At 36.1% G+C, this 25,877-nt stretch overlaps 1 pseudogene; it reads left to right on the plus strand.

Annotated features, from left to right (window-relative positions):
• Nucleotides 1-8,346: 8,346 nt before the first annotated feature.
• Nucleotides 8,347-16,694, plus strand: LOC141576146 (guanylate-binding protein 6-like; annotated as a pseudogene).
• The last annotated feature ends 9,183 nt before the right edge of the window (nucleotides 16,695-25,877 follow it).

The following is a 25,877-nucleotide window of genomic DNA, read 5'->3' on the forward strand; positions in this document are numbered from 1 at the left end:
TATTTGCACAGTCTTCCTTTTCCTCTTAGTCCTTCCCTAGGTGCACAGGTCCCAACCTGAAGTTTTTACTCCTCCCTAATTATGTGGAAATATCTCTTGAAATCTTGTTTGTATAGGAGTTCTGCCAGTTTTCAGTCACTTTTCTGTGAGAAGTTATTATCCCTCATCTTGACCCCCCTCCTCTGGAAACAGTATTCTTGATTGGTAGGTTCCCCCCTACCCCATCACTCAGTTTTTAGCAATTTAAACATATCATTCCACTGCCTTCTGGCCTCCAAATATTTTGTTGATAAATTGACTGACAATCTTATTGGATGTGATGAGTTACTGCTTTTTGTCGCTTTCAAGATTCTCTCTTTTTCTTTTGACAGTTTGATTATAATATGACTCAGCATTGGTCTCTGATTATTTACCCTACTGGGGTTTGTTGAATATCTTGCATTTGTAGATTTATATATTTCATTGCATTGGGAATTTTTTAGCCATTATTTCCTCAAATAATCTCTTTGCCCTGCCTCTCCCTTCTGCTTTAGGGACTTTCATAATGTATATACCTGTCTATATGACAGTATTCCATAAGTTTGTTAGGCTGTATTCACTTTAAAAAAATTATTTCTTCCTTCAGCTCCTGAGACTTGATAATTTCAAATGTCCTGTCTTCAAGTTTGCTGGGTCTTTTTGCCTGTGCAAGTCTAATCCCCTTTATATGTATTCAAATGCTCTTCCCCTGAGCTTCACCCCCAAGTCTAATTCCCTGTAGAAAATGTGTAAATTCATTCATTGTATTTTCCAGCCTCAGAATTTCAGTTTGGTTCCTTTTTTAATTATTTTTATCTCCTTGTTCATTTTCTAATTTTGTTCATATATTGTTTTTCTGATTTTCTTTAGTTATTTTTCTGAGTTTTCCTTTAGCTTTTTAAGCATATTTTTAAAAAGTTATTTTAAAGTCTTTGCCTAAAACATCTAATGCACATGTTTCCTCAGGGTTGTTTTTTTTTTTTTTTTTTTTACCACTTTATATTCTTCCTTTGGAAGGGCCATATTTTCATTTATTTTGTATGCCTTGTTATTTTTGTTGTTGTTGTTGAAAAATTGGATGTTTATTTATCTATTTATTTATTTTAAATGAAGGTACTCAGTACTTAACCCAGGATTTTGGACATGTTAAGTACATGCTTTACTACTGAGTTATTACCCTCCCACCCCCTGAAAATTGAGCATTTATGAAAGCAGTCACCTTTCCCATTCTTTGCATACTGGCCTTTTGACAAGGAAGTCTTTTCCTAAGCTGGCTCTTGATTTTGAAACTTGGGATTAAACTTAAGACAAGTTCTAAAGTCTTTTTAGGCTTTTTTGAGCATGCATCTTCCCTGGGCCTGTGTTTTGCTTTTTCAGTTTTCCCATATATGTGCTCCTTTTAAGTATATTAATTTCCCAAAGGATGCCTCCTTTGAACTTTTGATTGTCTATTGTGTGTCTCCACCCTGAAAAGAAAAAGAAACATTCAGTTTCTCTTCTCAACTTTCTATTCTCTATACTTATTTCTGGTCACCACATACGTGAGCATTTTTTCACAATAAGCAATTCTGACCCTAACTTCCAAGATTTGTTTATACCCTACAGATTAAGGGCTCAGTCCCACAAGACTTCTCCTCAGTTCAGATGCAATTACAAATCCAGGTTGTCACCTGTGCTTCTGACTAACTGGCTGTACATTGGAGTTACCCATCTCTTCCCCAGGTTCAATGATTTGCCAGGATGGCTTAAGAACTCAGGAAGGATAATTTGCTTACTAGATTACTGGTTTATTTTAAAAAAGGATACAGCCTATAAACAGCAAAATAGGAGATGCAAAGGGAAAGATATCAAGAAAAGCATGTGGAGCTTCCATGACCCCTTTGGATGTGCCACCTTCTAACAACATCCACATATTCATCAAGCCAGAAAATCTCTGAACCATTTCAGTTACGTTTTATTTATTTTTTAATGGAGGACTTCTTAGATAGATATGGTTGAGTAAACTATTGGTCATTGGTGATTAACTCAACTTTCATCTCTTCTCTGCTCCCCAGTGGTTGGAGCATCAGGCTAAATGTTACAACTTTCTAATAACATTGATTCCTCTAGCAAACAACTCCATTGTAGTGATCTAGGGTCTTTACAAAATCACCTCATTAACATAAACTCAGTTGTTGTTGAAAGGTGCTTGTTATAAATAACAAAAGACTCTCCTTTCATCTTTATCAATCTGGAGGTGTTTTAGGAATTGAGGACAAAAGACCAAAAGTTACATGAAAAATAATTTCATCTCTCTCATCACATAGGGTTTTAAGAGCTATAAACCAGGAATAAGGACATTGATCAAATTTGTGTTTCTTATTATACATCTCAATATCACACACCCATAATGTCTTGTCATAGGTGTCTGCAGGTCATTCTCCCTGCAGCTTTAACAAGCAATGCCCACTGCTTCTCCCTGCCTAAGATCCAAATAAGGGAAAAGATAACAGTCCTTCAGTCAGCCCATGAGGTGTCAGAACATTGTAAATGCAGTCTGCTCTGCTCTGTTTATTTTGAAAAAGGGAATTAGAAACTCATTTGATGCCTTAGATAGTCTATTTTATATATTCACTGGTAACCTATTGCTCTAGGCATCTGTGGAGCTGTTTCTCCACATTTTTCCTTGAGAAATACCTGCTGCTTCTTTCCACCTGATATCCAAGTTTTACCACCACCTACCCCTCTGCCACCCTTCCCTGAGTTTCATGTGAGGTGAAACAGAGACCTGAAGAGGCAGCCCTGACAGGTTAGAACATTATAAAATTCCCTCTCTCTGAATCAGGGGAGGGAATTGGGAAATGATTTGCCACTTCCTTAAAGACCTTACCACAATGGGGACAGAGGGCAACAGAAAAACCACAGAATTTCCTACCATTTTGAAGGAGGCTGTTTCTTGATTTGGTATTTGGTTGGTTGCTTTGGACCTTTGACTGTTTTATGGAACTACTGTAAGGTTATTCTAGCTAGTATTTTGGTTGTTGTTTATATCTCCTTGGGGAAACAAGAGCTTAGAGTTTGCTAGTCTGTCATTTTGCTCAAGTATGTAGATTTTCAATCCTTTCTCAATGACATTCACTCAGCCTTTGTGAGAACCATTTACCTCATTTCCAAAGTAGTTATGTTAATTTCTAACTTTCAGTCTCTTGTGAATATCAGTTTAGCTGGATATGTAAGTTATTATCAAAGGGCTTGGTATATTGTAGGCCTTCAGTGCATCATAACAATAACTTTAATTATATTATTATTTTGAAATAACAGTTTGGAGAGTGATATTATATTATTTCACTACCAATATCATGAGAGACTTGAGGGAATGATGGGGGAAAACCTCTGCAGTATGCTATTTCTAGGTTACACTTTGTCTAATGGAAAGCACAGAACTCTTACTTACCTTATCCTAAGTTGATAGATGCTTTGTATAATTTTGAGTTAGAGAATGGCTTTATAATCTGATTTCCACTAAGAAGCTCTTCTAGGTTGGCAGGTTGCCATGGCATCCAGACCCAAAATGATGGACCCCATTTGTCTTCTGGAAAGTGTCAAGGTTCTTTCAGTGAACCAAAAATCTCTGCAGATTCTTGGTGAGATTTCTTTGCCAGTGCTGTTGGTGGCCATTGTAGGGCCGTATCATACATGCAAATCCTACTTGATGAACCATCTTGCAGGTCAGAATCATGGTGAGTATTGTACAGGGTCCAGGACCAATTGCTTGATTCTAGCTAATACCTCAGCTTCTTAATTTTTGTCCTGATCTTGTGTAGGGAAAACCAAACTTCTCTTAACAAATCAACTTTCCACTCCTATTTCTCACTGCTAAACCACTGTCTTACTGTAATTCATTATCATATTGTATGTTTTATTCCTGTAAAGCAAAATTTCTCCTACCAATTCTCACAATCCTACCTTATTTTACATGCTTAAGCACTGGACTCTTGCAATTGTGTCTACTCGCTCTTGAAACACATTTTGCTTCTTTATGGACTATACTCATCAACATATAAATGTGTTCAAATGTCTATAATCTTAAAAATATTTCCTGTATATCATATACTACTGTGGCTAACACCTCTCCCCACTTTTGAAAAATTTGTCTGACAAAAAATATAATCTTGATTTTTTTCCCACCTTTTTCTCTTCCCATGACTGTCTTCAGTCCATTTCTCTCTGGCTTTGAACCTCACCGTTCTTTCAAGATACTCTTGTTATGGTTATCAGTGACTTCCATTTTGTCTGATTCATGGATTCCCCTTTGCCTCTATGTTGAGCCCTTGCTTGATATCTTTATCACAATTAATGTTCCTTCCTCCTTGAAACAGATGACACACAAAGTAGGACATTCTTGAGGAAATGGAGAAAGCACCAACTCGTATGCTGGGATACTGACATTCCAATAGATCTGACTCTGTAGCCCCTTGGTTGTTTAGATTATCTGCTCTAACTGAATGCTGCTTTCTCCCCTCTCCTCACAGGCTTTCCTCTAGGCTCTACAGTGCAGTCTGAAACCAAGGGCATCTGGATGTGGTGTGTGCCTCACCCACACAAGCCCAATCGTACTCTGGTGTTCCTTCTGCACAATTAGAGCCTGGGGGATGTGTGAATGGTAAAGCAGAAATTCACAATTAAATCCTTTTTATTCTGGATTTTCCCCTTATCTCTCCATGGTCCTAGAAATTTTACTGTTTAATCTGTAAAATCTAGAAATCAGTTTTAGTAAATAAGGCAAACTATGTTTTGTTTGAATCTCACTTCTAGGTAAGTTATCATAGTGTCTTAGATAAATTCTTTTATTTCTTGGCACTGTGTGGATGACTTAATTACATTTAGTAAGTCATTATTCAACGGCTGAGTTCCAGGCCTTTGGACTTAGCATTGTAGATATCAGTGACCAAAGTAAATGTCCTGCCCTAAAAGAGTCTTTAGTTCAATTGACAAGACATTATCTGCAGTCAGATTTAATACCATGTAATTGGGAAAGAAGCAGGCTGGAGAGAAGAAATTACATTGCATTGCAATCCCCAATTTCTGGGAATTTCATGGGAGCTCCATGGCTGGAATGGCTTTTTTGATTTATCCTGATTTTGGGACAGGGGTGCTGATACATTTTTGAAGAGCTGCTCCAGAAGCCTTTCTAATTAAGAGGGCTGACACCTGAAGACTGTCTTCCACCAGCACTCCCAACAGCTGGGGGAATAAGTCCTTCAGTTTTGAAAGGCAATCCAGGCAGCACCTACTGGTTTTGAGAACTTACAGTTAAGCATAACTAAGAAAGAGGAGAAGTATCAATCTGTGAGTGAGGAAAAATTTCTGATTCACCTTCTTAGCTTCAAGGTGAAGAGTGTATTTGAGGGTTGGATTTAAGGGACGGGTTTACATTTTCTATGATGAAGTTCATCAACTACTCACAGAGTGTTCTGGAAATCTATGAGACACCTCTGAATGTGCAAGTTCTATAAAAGTAAGTTTTTGTCCTACAAGAAACATTTTAAAATGGATTTTTGGTGTTTTAGCTTTCTGCTAATGGGTGAAATGAACTATCCCTCCTTTCACCGTTTTGAGATTTATTTGGAAATAGTACCTACATTTTTATAGCTCTGTCTTTTTTCTCAACAGGAGTTAGAAAGTCTGCTTATTTTTAAAGCCATATATCAAACAATGATATAATCTTGCTGTTGAAATAATTGTTTGTCATAACTGCCACTTCTTCTTATCCTAATTGATTATTTTTAAAAACTTTGTTTTGGGGAAAGAAAGTAATGAATAGACTCTTATCCCCCCAAACTCCCATTTAGAATCTTCTCAACATAAACCACAGTTTTTGCATTTACACTGGGAGCAACTTTACATGCCATTTATAATAAAAAAAAACTATTTCCAGTTTATGCCATCATTTAGACAATGCTATGATTTATACAACTTAGCCTGGGCTTTAGGGCCCTTGATTAGGCTGCATGAAACTCACCTTAACTTCTACACTTGCCCTCTGCCTTCAAATGACTCTGTTCTAACTACAAGACCCCTGTCTTCTCCCATCTCTAATTTTGTTTCTCTGGGTTTTCCTGTCTATGGGATCACCTTCATTTCTTCAGTTCCACATTTACCAGTTCTTTAATATTCAGCTCAAGACATTGAGGAAGCTTTCAGATCACATATTCTTTCTCCAAATTTCATAGCTCTGTTCTTCCTTGATAGACTTCTAAATTTTAGTTTAGTGTTATAGCTATAGGTTTCACTGCTTATATACATTACTGAGAGTAAGCCTTTTACAGATACTTCTATCATTGTTGCACTTACTGTTATGGATGTTTGTCCACTGCTTTGAAATAATCATGTTGAAAGAAAATTTTCATTTTTAGCATTGCTTTTTTAAAATCTAAGAACAGTGGGGTATATTTAGTAGCTTCCTGCAAGTATTTATTGATTGCATATAATTTAAATACCCAGTTATGCCAACTATTGTATATTTTATATGGACTCTGATTAATAAATAAATGCAGAATGAATAAGTGCCCACACTCATCACTGAATTCCTAATTACACAACAGGTACTGTATTAGTTTTTCTGTATATGTTATTTTACTTTATCCAATTGAGGAAAAAGAAAGCACTGTGAACACTAGAATCCTTTTATATATGAAAAATTTGCAAACACAAGAAATGTCTCTGTAATTGTCAAAGTTGATATCTGCATTTACATCTGTCTTCAATTTCTTTGCATGGTGAGTATGTTAGCTGAAATAATAAATGAAACCATGATTGAAGAAGTGTACAGATGAATTTCTAATGTAGGGGTAAACTTCTAACTCTCTTGTTCTAATGTGCTTTCTAGGATGAGTCTAAGATGGATTCATGGATCTTTGCCCTGACCGTGGTTCTCTGCAGTAGCTTTGTCTAGAACAGCATGAGCACCATCAACCACCAGGCCCTGGAGCATCTGCAGTATCCTTCCAGGTCCTGAACCACCATGTTTCACTGAATTCATGGGGATGAGGATAGAGTCAGTCTCTCCCTTCCTGTCATTTAGTTTCTTGGGTGGAGCAGAGGGGACCCATGGCAAAAGTGTGATTATAATATTTTTATACTAGAGAAATGTGTGAATTGTTGGTAGTGAGTTTCTTTTCCCTAACCAAATGTTAGTTATGCAACAGAGCTTGCAAAACATCAGGGCAAAGTCCTCTCAAACACCTGATAGAGTAGAAGATTCCACAGAATTTGTGAATTTCTTTCCAGAATTTATCTGGACTGTATGGGATTTCACCCTGGAGCTGCAGTTATGTGGTCAGCCTATCACAGAAGATGAGTACTTGGAGAATGCCCTGAAGCTGATTCCAGGTATCAGAGTATGGCCTGGGCAGTGTACAGTCCAATAGAGTGTGGGATCTACTAAACAATATCCCTCATCTTTGTGATTGCATTTGTATTTGAGACTAAATCAAAGTCTGTGGAAATGGTGGCTGGAAAGTGGGTTGCAAAGATCTAGGGGCTACAGTTGAAGTTTACTCAAGAAAAGTAAAGTGTAAAGTGAAATTACTCAAAACCAATTTGTTTTTTATACATCTTTAAATTTACCATCCAGATTTACATGGGTGATGAAACATTCTAAAGACTGGACACTGTATTTCCTTTTCCTTCAATTTTTCTCTGTTGAAGAAAACAACAAATCAGCTAATTGTTAGACATGAAACTGCAGTGAAAAGCTTATCTAATGAACATAATATAGATTTCACATATTATTCTTTTCAAAGAGGGCTAGAAAACTTTCTAATCCTGTATAATTATATCATCTACAAAATGACTGTATGTTCTAAATAAACCTGAAGAAGTGACTGTCTTTACAATCTATGCCTTTTCAATAATACTGACAATTATTAGAATATTCATTTTACCTTCCACATCATAGCTTTCTCCTAATTCCCACATGTTTACCCATGAATTAATTACAAGGTAAAAATTTATTTTCATGGGTTACATTTCCAAGGATGTGTGTCTATTGAAACCTTGAGAGAAATATCAATCCCAATTTAGTCATTCTTCCTTTCACGTTTCTATTTATGATTTCTCAAAACAGCTATTAAGAAATTGGCTGGCATGAGAGGACCAGATATAAACATTTACCTCAAAGAGATTATAGATTAGTGGTGATACCTTAAAATTATATTTCAGGTACATTTATACTTCAGAGGTTTTTACTAATAAATAAATAACACTGCATCAATTATTTTTAGCATGAAAACAGTTTTTCTTAAATAATGAGGATGTCATTCCTAATATTCCAATTACTGTCCATGATCCCTTGTTTGTAGCTCTCCTTTTTGGTTCCACAGCTCAATTCCTACATGAGGTTGAGTTGAGCAGAAAGTTTCATGTGACCTTTCATCCTTTTAGCTGCTAGTTAAGCAAACACATCATAGACAACCACTCTACTATGTGCATGTCTGGAGAGACCAGCCATAGGTTTCCTTTACTGGATCAGATGTCTCCCTAAATTTCTCTGCAGTTATATCATTGGTATAAGTCTGATGTGCAAAGAAGTATTGAATGTCTATGTTAAAAGAGTTCTATGTGTAGAAATGGCAAAGACACACAAATCCCTGCCATGAACACCTGAAACCCCCTCGCCTCAAGACTCTACACACTCTAATCCCTGTTTTTCTGTCCCTCAGGGAAGAATCCCAAAGCCCAAACATCCAATCTACCCAGAGACTGCATCAGGCATTTATTTCCAAGATGGAAGTGTTTTGTCTTTGACTGGCCAACATAGAGAAAAAAAATTCTAGCCAATATTGGGATGGTATCTGAAGACCAACTGGATCCTAAATTCCAGGAGCAAACAAAAAATTTCTGTTCTTACATCTTCACTGATGCAAGGACCAAGACCCTCACAGAAGGAATCATGGTCACTGGGAAAGGTGAATCTCTTTTTCCCATTTCCATGGGGACTGCTATGTGTTGAATATTTTATATAATGTGCTTTCTAGTATTTTTGTTTGATTCTATAAAGGATTCTGATTTTACAGACTTTTATACTCCATGAAGAAATCTGTATACTTTATAATTATCTCACTTTGGGGGATTTACAAATTCCTTCCCCAAATTGCAACTTTTGTCAATGATATCGGTGACTCCCACTTATCTGAAAACATCTTCCACTTAGAACATAATCACTCTCTTGGTGTAAAAACAGAATACTGCATGTTTTCAAAGGAAGTCCTATACAATAAGTGTTCTTCACAAGGAGAATTCAGAAGATATTTTGAGAATTTAGAGTGGTCCAAAAATAAACATTAGCCCATAAATCACTGAAAATCCATTCAAAGCCTCAGAATTAGGAATAAATTAAACATGGTACACTTTGCCTCATCTGTCTATCTATGTAATCTATATTTTTTCAATTTTTAAAATGAGAAACTGTATTTTCCAGGTAGCCCCTAGTATGTTAGATAGAAGTAGATATTAACTTTTTTAGTCCTGTGGCCTGGAAAACCATAAAAATGAACAGTCAGTAGAAAATGAAGGTGATAATAGTAGAAGGAGGTAGGGGTGCGTGTGTGTGTTTGTGTGTGTGCATGTGTATATGACCCTAGAAGCATAGTCTCAGAATCCTGGAGCCATTGACTGATAACTTGATATTTAGACCCTAAATTTCCTGGCTTCTTCAGGGCTGAGGACTCTGGTTGTGACCTACCTGGATACTAGCATTAGCGGAGCAGTACCTCGCTTGGAGAATGCAGTGACAACTCTGGCCCAGCTGGAGAACTCAGCTGCCATTCAGAAGGCAGACAACCACTACAGCGAGCAGATAGCCCAGCGAGTGAGCTTCCCCACAGACATGCTGCAGGAGCTGATGGAGGTGCATGCTGCCTGTGAGAGGGAAGCCCCTGCAGTCTTTATGGAGCACTCCTTCAAGGAAGACAAGCAGGAGTTCCAGAGGAACCTTGTGGTAATCTGTCTTAGTATTTACTTTATGTCACCTCCCCTTGAAGAATGAAGACTAGAAGTGTTGTTACCGGTCCCATGGCTCATCTCTCACTCAAGGATAAAGTAGTCCATGTTCTCATGAGGGACAGAGTTTCAAAGGACTACATTTCCTTCTTTTTTGACTGCCAGAACTCAGGCAGTTTATCTGGAACTCCCTTTGACCTTCAATGAAAAATCAGTATAGATATCCTCTTGAAATAAATACTTCTGTGGATTCCAAGCCTGTCCAGAACACCCAAGACATTCTTTAGCTGGCTTCTTTTTCTGTGAACACACTCCTATGGCTGGGAACCAAAATTTCTCTTTTCAGATCCACATCTCAGGCCACTTTCAGCTTAGGTTGCTCCTTGTTGTATCTATCATTGAAGACAGAATCACTGAATGTGGCAGCTTCAAGGAACCAGAGAGATTAGTTAATGCAACCCCAACAGCTCAGATGAAATACCCAAAGGAGGTTAGGGAACTTCCCCATGGTCTTCCAGAGTTTTCAGAGCTGTGAATAAATCAAATCTTGTGACTGCTGTTTTATTACATGTCCTCCAACAGAATACTTTTCTCATGAGGAACACAATTAGACCAATTCTTCTACCAGATCCTTTGGAAATTTACTTCCTCTGTTCCTTGCTTCTGGTGACAGCCCTCTATCTTTCTTCCCTCTAGGAAATCATAAAGAATAAGAAAGATGATTTCTTGATGCAGAATGAAGAGACATCAATCAAATATTGCCAGACTAAACTTGATCAGCTTTCAAAGACACTAATAAAAAGTATCTCAGCAGGAAATTTCTCTGTTCCTGGAGGTCATGAACTCTACAGGAAAGCAAAGGAAATTATTGAAAAGGAATATTACCAAGTGCCCATGAAAGGAGTGAAGGTGAGGAATAAGGGAAACATGGGGAACCTACAGAATACTCAAAGGGGTCTCCTGAAAATCTGAGAGTGCAGCTCCATTCATGCATAAAGAGAGTGTATGGGGCCATTCAAACAGCTGTGGCTTTTAAGGTTCGCTGCATGCTATTTATTCCTGAAGAGAGTACAAATGTCAACTCCCAACCATGAGTACAGATTTCTTAAATCCACAAGAGACAGAACAGAATTTATTCATTTTTTTTTTACTCAACAACATATTTGACGTGTTGAGCACTGATAATTTACAAGTCAGTCTTTGCACACAAGGATGATCACAAGTGAGGCAGGAAGTCAACTACATAGGCAAGCTATAACACTCAGGAAAGAGCTACTTAGGTGTTAGAAACAAATATAATAATAATAATAATAATAATAATAATAATAATAATAATAATAATAATAATAATAATAATAATAATAATAATAATAATAATAATAATAATAATAAACAATAATAATAAACAATAATAATAAACAATAATAATGCAACTAATATATATTGAACTATTGTTTCCTATAGCCAAAATGTTAAGCTCTTTCCCTAGACTCTTTAACTTAATCTTTCAAATAGCATTAAGAAGCATCTACATTATCAACATTTTAAAGATCTGAACTGAGAAGCATAGGCAGGTTAAAATAAGTTGTCTAAAGTTATAAACAGCTAGTGGCAGAGGAGAACAGCAGCACAATTTAGAGGCACTATTTCACACTGGGAAAGCAGATATGTAAAAGCACCAGAGATTTGGGGTTTGTAGAACTGAACATGATTTTGACTGGCTGGATTCTAGGGTGGGGAGAAAGAAGTAGCACTGGGCAAGAGACTGGACAGAGACAGGTCACTCTAAGGAGCTTGGACTCATTGTAAGGAACCACTGTGGAACTTTAAACTTGAAGCAAAAGTTACATGGACTTAGTTGTCTTTGCATCACTAATTTTCCTATTGGAAATCTAATTTCTGTGCTCCTCCTTTGTTCCTCAGGCAAATGAGTTCCTCCAGAGGTTTCTGCAGTCCCAGATGGCACTAGAGAAATCCTGCAGGCAGATAAAGCCCTCACTGATGGGGAGAAGCCCAAAGCAGGTACAGGGTAGGGCTGGGCTCACAGTGGGATGTGTATGTTCTTGCAGTGCCCTCTGACAGGTGTGAGAGCAAAACCTTCCCAATACCGGAGCTTCCTTCCTTTCTGTGGAACAACCCTGCTGCATCTGGAAACAGCAAAGGGAACTGTGGTTGGACGCCAGACAGGCAGAGCCTTTTCTCTCACATTCTGAAGTGTGTTCTCGATGGTGTGGACATGGGGTTTTGGGGGAGGACTTCAGAGATTTCCTACTTCTCTCTTTAATTTGGTTTGGCCTCTGAGCTCAGGAGGGTGGAGGTCAATCCTTGCCTATTTTTTCCCTCTCTAATACCTTCCTGGGGCAGAAGAGTGGACCTGGAAGGAGACAGCTGAGAAGGAACAGGAGCTGCTGAAACAGAAACTGCAGGAGCAGCAGCAGCAGGTGGAGGCTCAGAAGAGAAGTCTCCAGAAACACATAGTTCAGATGATGGAGAAGATGGTGAGAGAAAGAGAAAACCTGCTGAGAGAGCCAAACAAGATATTGGAGCATCAGCTGAAGGTGAATCAGGCTGTGGCAGTAGTAGAGCTTGATAGCTTTGCCCCGGTACCCCAGGAAGGGATGGGTGTAGGTTACAGCATGGTCATGCAGAGATCACAAGTGCATCTACTGCTTGTGATTTATTAAAACCCTGAAGCCTTTGAATCCTTCCAAAACCTTTAAATTTGGCTCTGTAATTAGACTTTGGAGATTTCAGGATGAGTATTCCCCCCTCTACTCCAAGCCCTCAGAGTATATAAATAGGGTTGAATAGCCATTTAGAGAATTTTAAAATGATCTCACAGGGCTTGATTGAACAGATTTTCCAATTATGTGTGTTTAATATGAACAACAACTAGTACGCTCTACCAAGGTCACTACCTTTTACCAAGAGACCTGCTCAGCCCAAGGCCCTGAGGTAGATCTGTTCTGACATAAAACTACCAGAAATGTCCAGACTTAAAAACACATAGAAATGATAGATTTTACACTTGCTGCATTGCCTCCAGGTGTGGACAGATCCCCAAGCTATCATGTGGCTTGGAGGGATTTCTCTCATTGTTCATCTGAACATGATTTATAAGAGATTTCTATAATTTAGGGGCCATGTGTTTATAACAGATTTCTATAATATGGGTGACAGTGTCATCCTGAGTGGGACTGAGAATTAGTGCAGTCAGACCAAGGCTACCTCTCATTTGCATTTTTTGACTGGAAAATATTACATTTGTCCTCATGCCAGGCTTAGCCTCCTGGCAAAACCCTAAGGTATATGAATATTATTAAGGCTGTAAACTACACTTCTTCTTAATATTTCAGTCCAAACCAGGAAATATACCTTGTTACAAGAGTCTCCTTTCATGATTAAGAGAGAACAATTTTAGGAATAAAACAAAGATAGTCTGACAAATTTCAAAGTTTGACAAAATGTAATCCTTGAAAAAATGGGGGATTTAAAAAGTTTTACTTCCTTCCTCATTTTTTTTTTTTTAGGTCCAAGAAGATCTGTGTACTGAAGGATTTAGAAAGAAATGTGAGGTGATGAGTACAGAGATAAATCATTTGGGAGAGAGAATTGTTGATACTAAAAATGATGATATTTCCTTGCTTGCACAAGCCTTGGACAACCTTGGCAAAAGAATCGCTTCGTTATTGCCTGCCCCAGCTAACATTCTTGGTAATGTTATGAAAGTAGTGAGCTCACTATTTAAAAAGAAGTAGCTCTCCTTGTAAAGAAATCAGATATATAATATAATATACATGTATGTTCTCTGGCCTATTTCTGATATGCATGCTTTTCACTTTCATCCAGCAATGCTTTAAATGTAAAAAGTGATTTCTAGAGAATACTGATGCCTGGCCCACATTAGATAGAATAAATGCATGGACAATTTGATATAGTGTGTTGAGTTTTAGGAAATATATATGTGTGCAAAATCATATATATGTGTATGTACATATATACAAGAGTTTCACTGAGGCTTCACTTCTAATGGCAAAAGATTGGAAACCACTTAATGCTTATTTATGTAATTTGGTAATATATATTTTGCGTGTATTTATACTAGAATACTATGTTGCTAGTAAATAGATAGTGGAGCTCTATTTGTATAAATATAGAACAATCTGGAAGATAGAATGTAGAGTGAAAAAATGAGGCACAAAACAGTTTGTATAATGTGTTCACCGTAAAAAAAAAAAAGGCAATTATTTTGGGCACTCATACACATGTATGTATAGTACATTTCTGGAAGATTCATTAGAAATTGTTATCATTGGTTCTTCCTGGAGAAGACAGCTTGGCATCAGGGATAGAAAGGACACATGCTTTTCATTATATACTCTATATTTTCAATTTTGCAAAGTTAGTTTGTGTTATTTCTTGAATAACAAAGAAAACAAACTACATTACTAATAATTAAAATAGTAAATGTAATGTGAATAAATGGAATTGCTCATTGCTTCCAGAAATGACATTAGCCTGCTTAATGAGGGGTATAAGACTAAGATCAGAATACTAGAAAATAACGTTTGCATCCTAATCTTGTATTTGCTTTGGCCTTGGTTTTTAATCCCTTATATTTGCTTCAAAAATAAGGTATGAACTTTCCTGTTACCCCTTGAAATCTCAACAACAGTAACATTTACTTCATAGGTTTCAATTACACTTTTACAGTGTTTAGAAACAAATTACTAAACACTAAGAATATTCACTGGTGAGAGGAATTCCCATCATCCTTAAGTTCAGTGGTGGCGTCTCTGCTGTAGGCAAGTACAGAAGGAGTGATGCACCACTGCAGAAATGGATGCCTTGATAGTAATGGGGAATGAAAAACCCAGACACATAGAGGCCAGGTGTTGGCATTTAAACATCAGAATTCAAGTACATACAATAAGAGTAATGAGCATCGTGGTTTGTCTTAGCTCAGACTGCTATAACAAATTACCATAGACTTTGTGGCTTACAAAACAAACATTTATTTCTCCCAGTCCTGGAGGCTGTAAGTCCAAAAGCACTGTGCCAGCATTGTTATTTTCTTGGTAAGGGTCCTCTTACAGCTTTACAGATGACAAGGTTCTTACTGTGTCCTAGCATGGTGAAGAGAGAGAGACAGAGAAAGAGAGAGACAGAGAGAATGAATCTCATGATTCTTTGTTATACAGGCACTAATTAGATTCATGAAGGCCCCACACTCATTATCTAATCCCTCGCAAACCCCATTTCCAAGCACATTGGGACATTGGTATTTGGGGTTTCCTCAAATGGATTTTGGAGAACACATTCAAACATTCAGTCTATAATTTGGTTGGAGTGGCAGCTAGCAGACCTGACCAGAGAAAATTCTGAAGATGGCAAATAAAACAAGGTGTCTGTAGAGAAAAATAGAATGGGGAGGAAACCATTGTAATCAAGGATATTTATAGGAAGCTGAGAGGTAACATTGATAAAAGGTTATAATCCGTAGCCTTGGTCTAAACCAATTTCAGATGATGGAACTATCACCTGGAGGGGAGGGCAGGATCCCAGGAGAGAGGACCTTGCAACTCTGGGATGAGGATAAATGATAATGATTTTCACAGTGCCTCTCCTAGGGGACCTCTGGAAATGTACTTGGATCCATATGCTGGGAAATGAGAATGCCCAAACACTTCAAGGACTCTCAGAATCAGGATCCAAGCTAGGAGTGATGCTCAGATCCTGAAAAGACATCACAGTCTCCCTGTTAGAGGTACATGACATCCTGGTATGAACACAGTTTTGGCCCAGGTGCAACTAACTTGGTCTAGTATTCTTTTCAAATAAAAGTATAGTTCGTCTGAAGACAGACACCATTTTATATATATATATATATATATGTATTTTCTTTACATCTTCATAGTGTATGTTTAGGCACAGAGGGTACTTAGTAAGAAACTTCTGTATAAACAAAAAGCTGACACATGTGTGATTGTTTTCAATTGCCAGAATTCCATGATCACACCAAACCTCTGAGATAATAGATTGTTTGGATTTTAGATATTAGATTAAGGTCTCTATTTTGACTTAAGGACCAGAGGAGCAGAAGAAACTCTTTCGGTACAGTTTCCCCCTCTGTGACCTTATTCACCACAGTCTCAGTATCTCTGCGAGGATGTTAACTCATCTCCACTGGAGAATTTAAATGACTCCATCTAGTCGTGGCTTCAAGTGTTCAGAAGGAAGAATGAATGGCTTTGCCTTTTAAAGAAGAAACCATATAGTAATGAATATGTGACCAATGTATCATGGGGTTTAATGGAAAAGTAAACTATTCTACAGAAATATCTGTATATCTGTTCCAACTGAGAGCTTGACTTAAGCAGATGTTCTAATCCCTTGGACTAGACACACCCTGCATTGAAGAGCAAAGAGAAGCCTTGTCTTTTTTAGATTCGACATACAAGTGATATCACACTGTACTTGTCTTTCTCTGACCTATCTCACTTAGCATAATGTGCTCAAGGTCCATTGATGTTGCAAATGGCAGGATATCCACCTTCCTTGTGACTGAATAATATTCCCTTGTGTATATGTATATGTGCCACATCTTTTGTATCCATTCATGTGTTGGCATTTAGGTTGCTTTCATTTCTTGGCTACTGTGGTTAATGCTGCAATAAACTTGAGTGCAGATATCTCTTTGAAATACTGTTTCTATTTTCTTTCAATAAAAAATAATAAAACTGACAATGGTCACTTAGAAAAATAAAAAGGCTTTAAAAAGTAGTTAACAATTTATTCACACATCTATTCTAATCCTCATTAAGGAATGCTTGGTTCTAATTATTTACATTGTTTGTTAAATTCTTATGTCCTCCCTGCCATTGTTCTGGATTATGTAAAGAGAGAAAAGCAAAGATCTTGTCCTCATGCAGCTTACACTGTGTATGGGCCTTACATAATTTTATTTAGGCAGAAATAAATATTGTAATTATATACATGTATATATATATGTGTGTGTGTATATAGATGTGTGTGTGTATATAGATATGTGTATGTGTATGTATGTGTATGTGTGTGTGTATATATATAAATATTTTATGTGTAGTGATCAAGAATCTAAGTTGCAACCAAATAGTCATTTTTAAAGTTTGGTTTCAACCTAGTGCATCTTGCCTGGAGATATAATTGTGTATTATAGAGCCCTAAGGACCAAATATGGTAACTTTAAAGTAAGGTAAAACCTAGAGTGCATGGTGATTGAAACAATGAATAAATAGATTAATGTTTGGATGTATGAATAAGTGTGACATTTGTTTATTATTTCAAAGGGTAATAGATATCCCTCTTATTACCTATAGGCCAAAAAGTAAAGGCTTTGGTGAAGAATTTTGTGTTTTTTGATCTCTATTCCTTTATCACCTGTACAAATTATTATGTTTAAACAAACTAAAGTGGATTCTGTTTCTATGACTGTACTAGGACTGATATGACAACTCTGGAATATTCTTCCTTGTGTCTCTTTTTCCATGGAAGTGTGGTTGTGCCACTCATCAGTGTTATTTGGATGGAATTCCTTTTACTTCAGATAATGTGATCTTATTCCTTAACCACTGTTCTGTGGACAGTGGTCCCAGGCTGCATTGAATATGGTGCTCACTCAGCCCAGGAAACAGTCCCTGATAAAACATGAGTAATGAATTCCTCCCCTGATATATTTGGTCTAAGACCACAATCTCTCTCTGCCCCTGCTTACTGTCCATTAATATAGAAAATGCAGACAATCAAGTTCTATTTCCCTCCCACTTAAAGTACCTAATTATTTTATTTTGATGAAATATGCACAACTATTTACTATTTTAACTATTTAAAGTGTACAATATAGTGGAATTAAGTATAATCACATTGATGTTACAATCATCATCACTATCTACCTCCAACCCATTGCATCATGTTCAGCTGAAACTCTGTATCCAATAAACAAGTCTCCATTTCCCTCTCCCCAAGCTCCTGGTAAGTGTGAGTAAACTTTCTGTTTCTATGAATTTAACTACCCTGCATACCTCATAAAAATGACATCATATACTATTTTTCTTTTTGTGACTGTCTTATTTCAGTTAGCATAATGTCCTCAGGTTTATTTAGACTGTAACATGTGTTAGAATATCCTTCTTTTTAAGGCTGAATAACATTCCGTGGTAAGAATGTACTACACTCTATTTTATTTTTTTAATTTTTAATTATTATAGAACTTTTACATTTCCACTTAATTTGCAGTTATTACAAAATACTGGCTATGTTCCCTTTGTTGTGCAGTACATCTTTGTAGCCTGTCTTATGCTCAATAGTGTGTTACTCCCACTCCTCCCACTCCTCCATACCTTTATTGCCCGCCCCACTTCCCACTGGTAACCACTGGTTTGTTCTCTATATTTGTGAGCCTGCTTCTTTTTTTGTTGTTGTTTTTGTTATATTCAATAGTTTGTTGTATTTTATACATTCTACATATAAGTGATATCATATAGTATTTGTCTTTCTCTGTCTGACTTATTTCACTTAGCATAATGCCATCCAAGTCCATCCATGTTGCTGTTAATGGCAAAATTTCATTTTTTATGGCTGAGTAGTATTCCATTTTGTGTGTGTGTGTGTGTGTGTGTGTGTGTGTGTGTGCGTAGTGTACAATAAATATCTATACATACTATATCTATCTATATCTATCTATCTGTGTGTGTGTGTATATCATATCTTCTTTATCCATTCACCTGTTCATGGACACTTAGGTTGCTTCCATACCTTGGCAATTGTACATAATGATGCTATGAACATTGACATGCATGTATATTTTCAAATTAGTGTTTTTGGTTTTGGTTTTGGTTTTGCTTTTATATACCCAGGGGTGGAATCTGGGTCATATAGTAATTATATTTTGAGATTTTTGGAGAAATCTCCATACTATTTTCCACAGTGGCTGCATGAGTTTACTTTCCCACCAAGAGCCCACCAAGGGTTTCTTCTCTCCACATCATTGCCAATATTTGTTGCTTGTGTTCTTTTGATGACAGCCATTCTGACCAGCAAATACACTACAATTTATTTACCCATTCATACGTTAGTGGATAACTAGATTGTTTCCATTTTTTTGTACTGTTTTGAATAATGCTATTATAAACATTGGTGTACAACTATATATTTGAGTTCTTACTTTCAGTTCTTTTGAGATATATAACTAGAAGTTGAACTGTTGAATCAAATGGTAATTTTAAGTTTAATTTTCTGAGGAATAGTTATACTGTTTTCTACATTAGCTGTTCAATTTGTTCCTACCAATGATGTACAGGATTCTCAATTTCTCTACATCCTTACCAAAATTTGTTTTCTGTTTCTAAAGAAATGGCAACCATATTAATGTGTGTGAAATGTATCTCATTTCCTTAATGAATAATGATGATGAGCACATTTTCAGGTACTTATTGGCCATTTATCTTTGTTATTTGGGGAAGGTGTCTTCAAGTCCTTGACTATTTTTGAAAGGAGCTCTTTGTTTTTGTTTTTATTGTTGCTGAGTTACAGGGTTCTTTATATATTCTGTGTATTAATTTCTTATCAAATGTATGATTTGTAAACATTTTCTCCCATCCTGTGAGTTACCCTTTATTCTTTTGATATTGTCCTTTGATATGCACAAAAGTTTTAAATATTTGTAAAAACCAATTTATCTATTTTTTCATTTGTTGTCTACAAACACCTTTGGTGTATATCCAAGAAATCACTGCCAAACCCAATAGAATGAAGAGTTTCCCCTACGTTTTCTTCTAAGAGATTTTGTTTAGCTTTTACATTTAGATCTTTGTTCTATTTTGAGTAAATTTTTAATATGGAGGAAGGTAAGGGTATAACTTCATCCTTTTGCATGTGAATATCGAATTTCCTCAGTATCACTTGTTGAAAATATTGTGCTTTTCCCACTGAATGGTCTTGACACCTTTACCAAATCATTTGACCGCATATGAGAAGATTTATTTACTGTATTCGTCTATATGTCTATTTGGATTACAATAGTTTGTACTAAGTTTTGAAATCAGGAAGTATGATATCTTCCACATTGTTCTTCTGTTTCAAGATTTTTTTATTTGTTTATTTGGAATCTCTTGAAATTCCCTATGAATTTTAGAACCTTTTATTTTCTGGAAAAAATATTGGAATGTTGATAAGAATTGCATGAGATCTGTAGAATCTGTTGAGTAGTACTGACAGCTTAACAATATTAAAACTTCCCACCTATGAACATGGATGTCTATTTCTTTATGTGTTATTTAATGTCTTTTGGCAATGTTTTCAGTATGCAAATCTTTCTTCTTCTAGGCTAAATTTATTTTTAATTAATCACTTTGATCCTATTTTAAATGGGATTGCTTTCTTAATTTTTTGAATTGTCATGTTAGTGTATAGAAATGCAACTGATTTTTAATTGTTGATTTTGTATCCTCCAAATTTGCTGAATTTGTTTATTTTTTCTATTTTTTGGTGAAATCTTTGATATTTCTATATTTAATATCTTGTCGTGTGTTGAGAGAATTTATTTATTCATTTCCAATTTTAAATCTCTTTATTTCTTTCCCTTGTTTTATTACACTGGCTAGTATCTCTAATACTATGTTAAATGGAGGAGGGGAAAATGGGCATTACTGTCTTTTTTGTTATCTTATGGAATAAGATTTCAGTCTTTCAACATTGAGTAGGATGTAGCTGTGGATTTTTCATGCATGGTTTTTATTATGTTGAGGAAGTTTTCTTCTATTCCTAATTTTTTAGTATTTTTTTTAACAGAAAAATTATTAAATTTGATCAAAGGATTTTTGTGAATCAATTGGATGACCACTTTTTTTCTTTGCTCTCTTAATGTGGTATATTATATTGATTGATTTTTCTATTTGGAATCTACAGGATGTAATCAACATTTATAGAATACCAAAAACATCAGAATACATATTTTCCTCAAGCTAACATGAAACATTCACCAAGATAGACCTTATATTTATCATTAAACACACCTTAAAAATTGAAAGGAACAGAAATATTATAATGTATGTCTCAGACTAGAGTGAAATTAAACTAGAAATCAACAATGGAAAGATAGCTGGAAAGTCCTAAAATACCTGGATAGTAAACAACACACTTCTACGTTATAAATAGGTCAAATAAGTCTCAAGAGGGATTTTAAATGTATTCAATGAAATAAAAATAAAAATACAACTCATCAAAATTTGCAAAATGCAGTGAAAGTTGAAGGAGACTTGTAAGATACTTTTGTCATGATATATAAACTTATGGAGACCATAAACTCAATTTTGGGAAGGGGAATAGGAAGACACAAAGCAGCAGTTCCCAGGAAGGGAAATGATCCTAAAATTAAATTCATAAATGGTTTCCAAGCAAAGAACAAATCCAGGGTGTTGCCAGAAAAGAAAAGAAAAAAGATGGAGGGGTCAAATATGAAATGAAGGACATGACTGAAGATTCTTTTCCTTAAACCTCAGAATCATTATGGTTGCATCCTTGGAGTATGACATAATCAGAAAAAGACTCTCTGAGGAAATACAGTATGTATCATAGATGCTCTCAAACAATTGGGCTTCTGGAAAGTTTAAGGGAGTTTTTCCTCAGACTTATCAGCAAAAACCCAAAGTAGAAATAGGGCTACATTGAAAGGATTTGTGGGTACAGCATTGTTGAGCCTTGATGAAGCTCACCTCAGAAGGCTTAGAACAAATTGGAGGGTATTTGTGCTAATGAAGAGCTACAGGGGAACCTGTTGATCCTGCCCTGGCACTCCCATGCATGACTATACTTTCATACATTTTTCCTTACCACTTCATTCTCTTATCTATTTTTACCCTTTGTTTTTCTTTCTTTTCTCATTTCTTCACCCCTTTTTGGACAGTTTTGTGTAAGTAATGGACAGAGGACAGGCCTTGGAGTCAGAGAGCTTGCATCTGAGACTAAGCTCTAGAACCAAGCTAAGTGACCTAGAATATGTTAAGTCTAATCTCTTCACTTGCATAAATGTAGGAATAATATCTAATTTACTGTGTGATCATGAGGATTAGAGATAGTAAGTGTATTTCCTTAACGGTAGAAAGTGTCCAATAAGAGTGGCTGTTATATTGTTTTTATTACTGTTGCTACAATTTTGTTTATGTGGTTGATTTGGGTTCTTGGAGCAGCTGTTAGTAAACTCTACACTGAGTTTCTTTACTCTACATACTCTTTAATATGATTATTTTTATGAGGTTGATTTTGATAGCTGATATTGAACTCTCTTAGTCTCTTTACAGCAGAGTATCCATCCCAAGATGCTTTGAGTGCTGGCTTCTAGAAATGCTTTCATGATCTCCCTAGAGAAATGCCTGGGAACTTGCATCCTCCTATGTCTCCACTTCTGTAAAGATTTCTTCTCAGAGGATTCAAGCAACAAATCATCTACAGGAATTGCCATCTTATGCTTTGCTTCTAACATACTAACATTAGAAAATTATTTTTTAATTTTTATATTTAATACTACAAATATATCTTAGGCCTTCCACTAGCAACCAAAGATACAGCAAGCCCTCATTTAAAGAGAATGCTAATCTATACTGTATCAGTATCCCCTTCCTGGCTCCACTTCTGGCACGATGGTGTGCAACTCAGAATCACTCCTCAAAAAAACTGATGAAAACTGTTTTTAAAACACATTTAAAAATAGTTGGCCTTATGAGCATACACAAATGGAAATGCCACTACAGATATACAGCAAATGAGGACACATTTACTCAAGAATATTTACTGAAGCTCCATAAAATGATGAGTCTTTAGTATTTGAAGATCCGCATTTTCCCCTCTCCACTCATTGAGCTGGGAACTCCACCCAGACTTGTACAACCAAGAACACAAGTTTTTGACTCCCCCCAGGTCCTGGTTGGAGGGTTGTCTTCCTGGGAAGGACATGACATTAGCATTACTCATACTGCCCCTAGATAGTTGTTGCTGAGGCAAAGTTCTGTACTACTGCAGCCAACAGGTGGGGGCCCCATTCTTCCACCACGTTTCCTCTCATGAGACAAAGGTTCTACCTTGGGCATGGTAGGACATTGAAGTCCCAATTGCTATTGACTCAGCTCATATGACAGGGGCTTGTGCCAAGGAAGACAAGCCAAGGACACCTGGGGCTCTTGCCCATATATCCACTGAGCACTTACTTCTTCAAACTGGGCTGTCACTTAGAATTGACCTATTGTTCCTTACTCCAGCACCAGAGTTGTGGCTCAGAGATTTTCCCTCGGAGGAAAGGCAGACCATAGAACAGAGAGCTCAAATTATCTCCCCAAAGGAGCCAACTTTATTTGCAACAGCATATGAAGTTCAAATCTAAGTTTGCTTTCAAAAACAGTAGAAGTGTTGGTGAGAGGCAATGGGAAGGAGACTGATAAATTCATTGAAGATACAGGCTAAATGATAAGCCAACTAGTTGCTGGAGAAAAATAAGTAACCAGCTGCAAGAACTAGAGTCTGAATAAATTTCAAACTTTGACCATCAGGAACTGTCCCTTCATAGCAGCCTGAATTTGACTGGATTAGGTTGTAAATAATTTATTCTCCAGGGCATTGTTATGAACAATAGAGCTTTTAACCAGCAGTTAGTGGAGTTTCATAGGTTAGTGTGGTCAGGTAACTAGACAAACACTGCCTAAGTCCTGCTAAAACCTTGTTATCCCAAAGTGGCTGGGCATGTCCAAGGATGAATCCCTGAGGAAAAACATCAGAGGCTTTACCCTGTGTCTGTTTAGGGGATAGAGGAGGAAGAGAAGGGAATGGACAACACTAAAATAATCCAGTTAGTCTTTAAACAAGTAAACAAGCTAACAACAATGACAAGCACTGAAAGAGGGGAGAGATGAAGCCAGTACCCAAAGTTGCTGCAATATCTAAAATGTTCATTTTCCAAAAAATATGAGACATGCAAAATAAGCAGGAAATTATGGCCTAGATACCAGAAGAATAGCAGGCAATAAAGCCACCTGCAGGAGAGACCAGATGTGAGAAAAGAAGCCATTATAAATATGTTCAAAGAAACAAAGAAAACCATGATTTTAGAAGTAAAGCATGATGACAGTGTCACATCACATAGAGAACATTAATAAAGAGACAGAAATTATTAAAAATAACCAAATGGAAATTTTGGAACTGAAAGGAGCAATATCTGAAATTTAAAAATTCACTAGATGGAATCAATAATACACTTAAACGGGCAGAAAGTAAAAGTACTTAAGAATAGATCAATAGAAATTATGCAATCCAAGAACAGAGTGAAAAAAGAATGAAGAAAAAATGAGCAAAGCCTCAGAGAAATGTGGGACACTAATGTATACCAACAGACATGAAAAGGCAGCACCAGAAGAACAGAGAAGGAAAGGAGCAGAAAAATATTTGAAAAATTAGTGGCTAAAAACTTCCCATTTCCTAAAAAATTTAAATCTACATATCCAGGAGGTTCAACAAACTGCAAGTAGGATAAACTCAAAAAGACCCATGAATAGACACATAGTAAAAATGCCAAAGAAAATCTTGAAGGCAGCAAGAGGAAAATGACATCTTGCTTAAGAAAACTCGTATAAGATTAACAGTTGACTTATCATCAGAAACAATAGAGGGCTGAAGGCAATAGGATAACCTATTCGCAGCCCTCAAATTTTAAAAGCTCTTAATCAAGAATCATATATCCAGCAAAATTATCATTTAAAGTGAAGATGAAATAAAAAGACATTTGGAAAACAAAATCTGAAAGAATCTGCTGCCAGTAGACCTACCTTACAAGACATACTAAAGTTAGTTCTTCAGGCTGAAAGCAAGTGACCCAAGACAGTAATTTGAATACACACACACACAAAACAAAGAACACTGATAAAGGTAATTATGCAATTATAAAGGAGTATAATTGCCTATTTCTTATCCTTTCTTATCTTGTTTAAAAATCATAAAGCAGTATACATTTAATTGTATTTGTGGGCATATAACATACAGAAATGCAATATATTTTCCAATAGCAGGGCAAAGAGGTTGGTGAGAACAAACCAACATTGGGTTAAGAATTGACTCCAGATGTTTCACTTGAATCCAAAGGAACAAATGCATAGAATCTGAAATGGAAAAAGGCTAATATGAGAAAAATTATACATATAACATAAAAATTGTGTTCTACACTGGAAACTGACACAACACTGGAAACTGACTAAAACTCAATTTAAAAAAAAGAAAAATTATACCTATAAACTTGCTCTCTTTTCTCCTCTCAGCTTCTTTAAAAGACATAAAATTACATAAAGGAATAATAATTATAATGATGTACTGTCGGGCTTATAACATGCATAGAGATAATACCTATGACAAGAATACCACAGTAAGAAAGAAAAGAGAGTAGAGCTATATGGGAATGCTGTTTCTACATTCTCTGAAATTGCTGGTGTAATTGTGAACTGTTTTTGATAAGACATATATGGTAAGGCCTAAAGCAATCACTAAGTAAATAACTAAAAATATATAGCAAGAAAATCATTAAAGAAGTTAAAAAGTAACATTAGAAAATATTCAATTAATGAAAAAGAAAACAGTAATGCCAAAAAAAGACTTGTGGTGTAGAGAAAATAATAACTTAAATGAGAATTGTAAATCCTATTGTTTTGCTTAGTTTTGTTTTTATGAACTCTGGATACAAGTCCCTTATCAGATATATTATTTGTGAATATTTTCTACCATTTTGTGGGTTGTCTTTTCATTTTCTTAACATTACTTTTTCAATTAATGCTATGTCTCTCTCTCTTTTTATTTATTTATTTTTTTTT

This window comes from Camelus bactrianus, chromosome 36 (genome assembly GCF_048773025.1).
Source record: "Camelus bactrianus isolate YW-2024 breed Bactrian camel chromosome 36, ASM4877302v1, whole genome shotgun sequence".
Lineage (NCBI taxonomy): Eukaryota > Metazoa > Chordata > Mammalia > Artiodactyla > Camelidae > Camelus > Camelus bactrianus.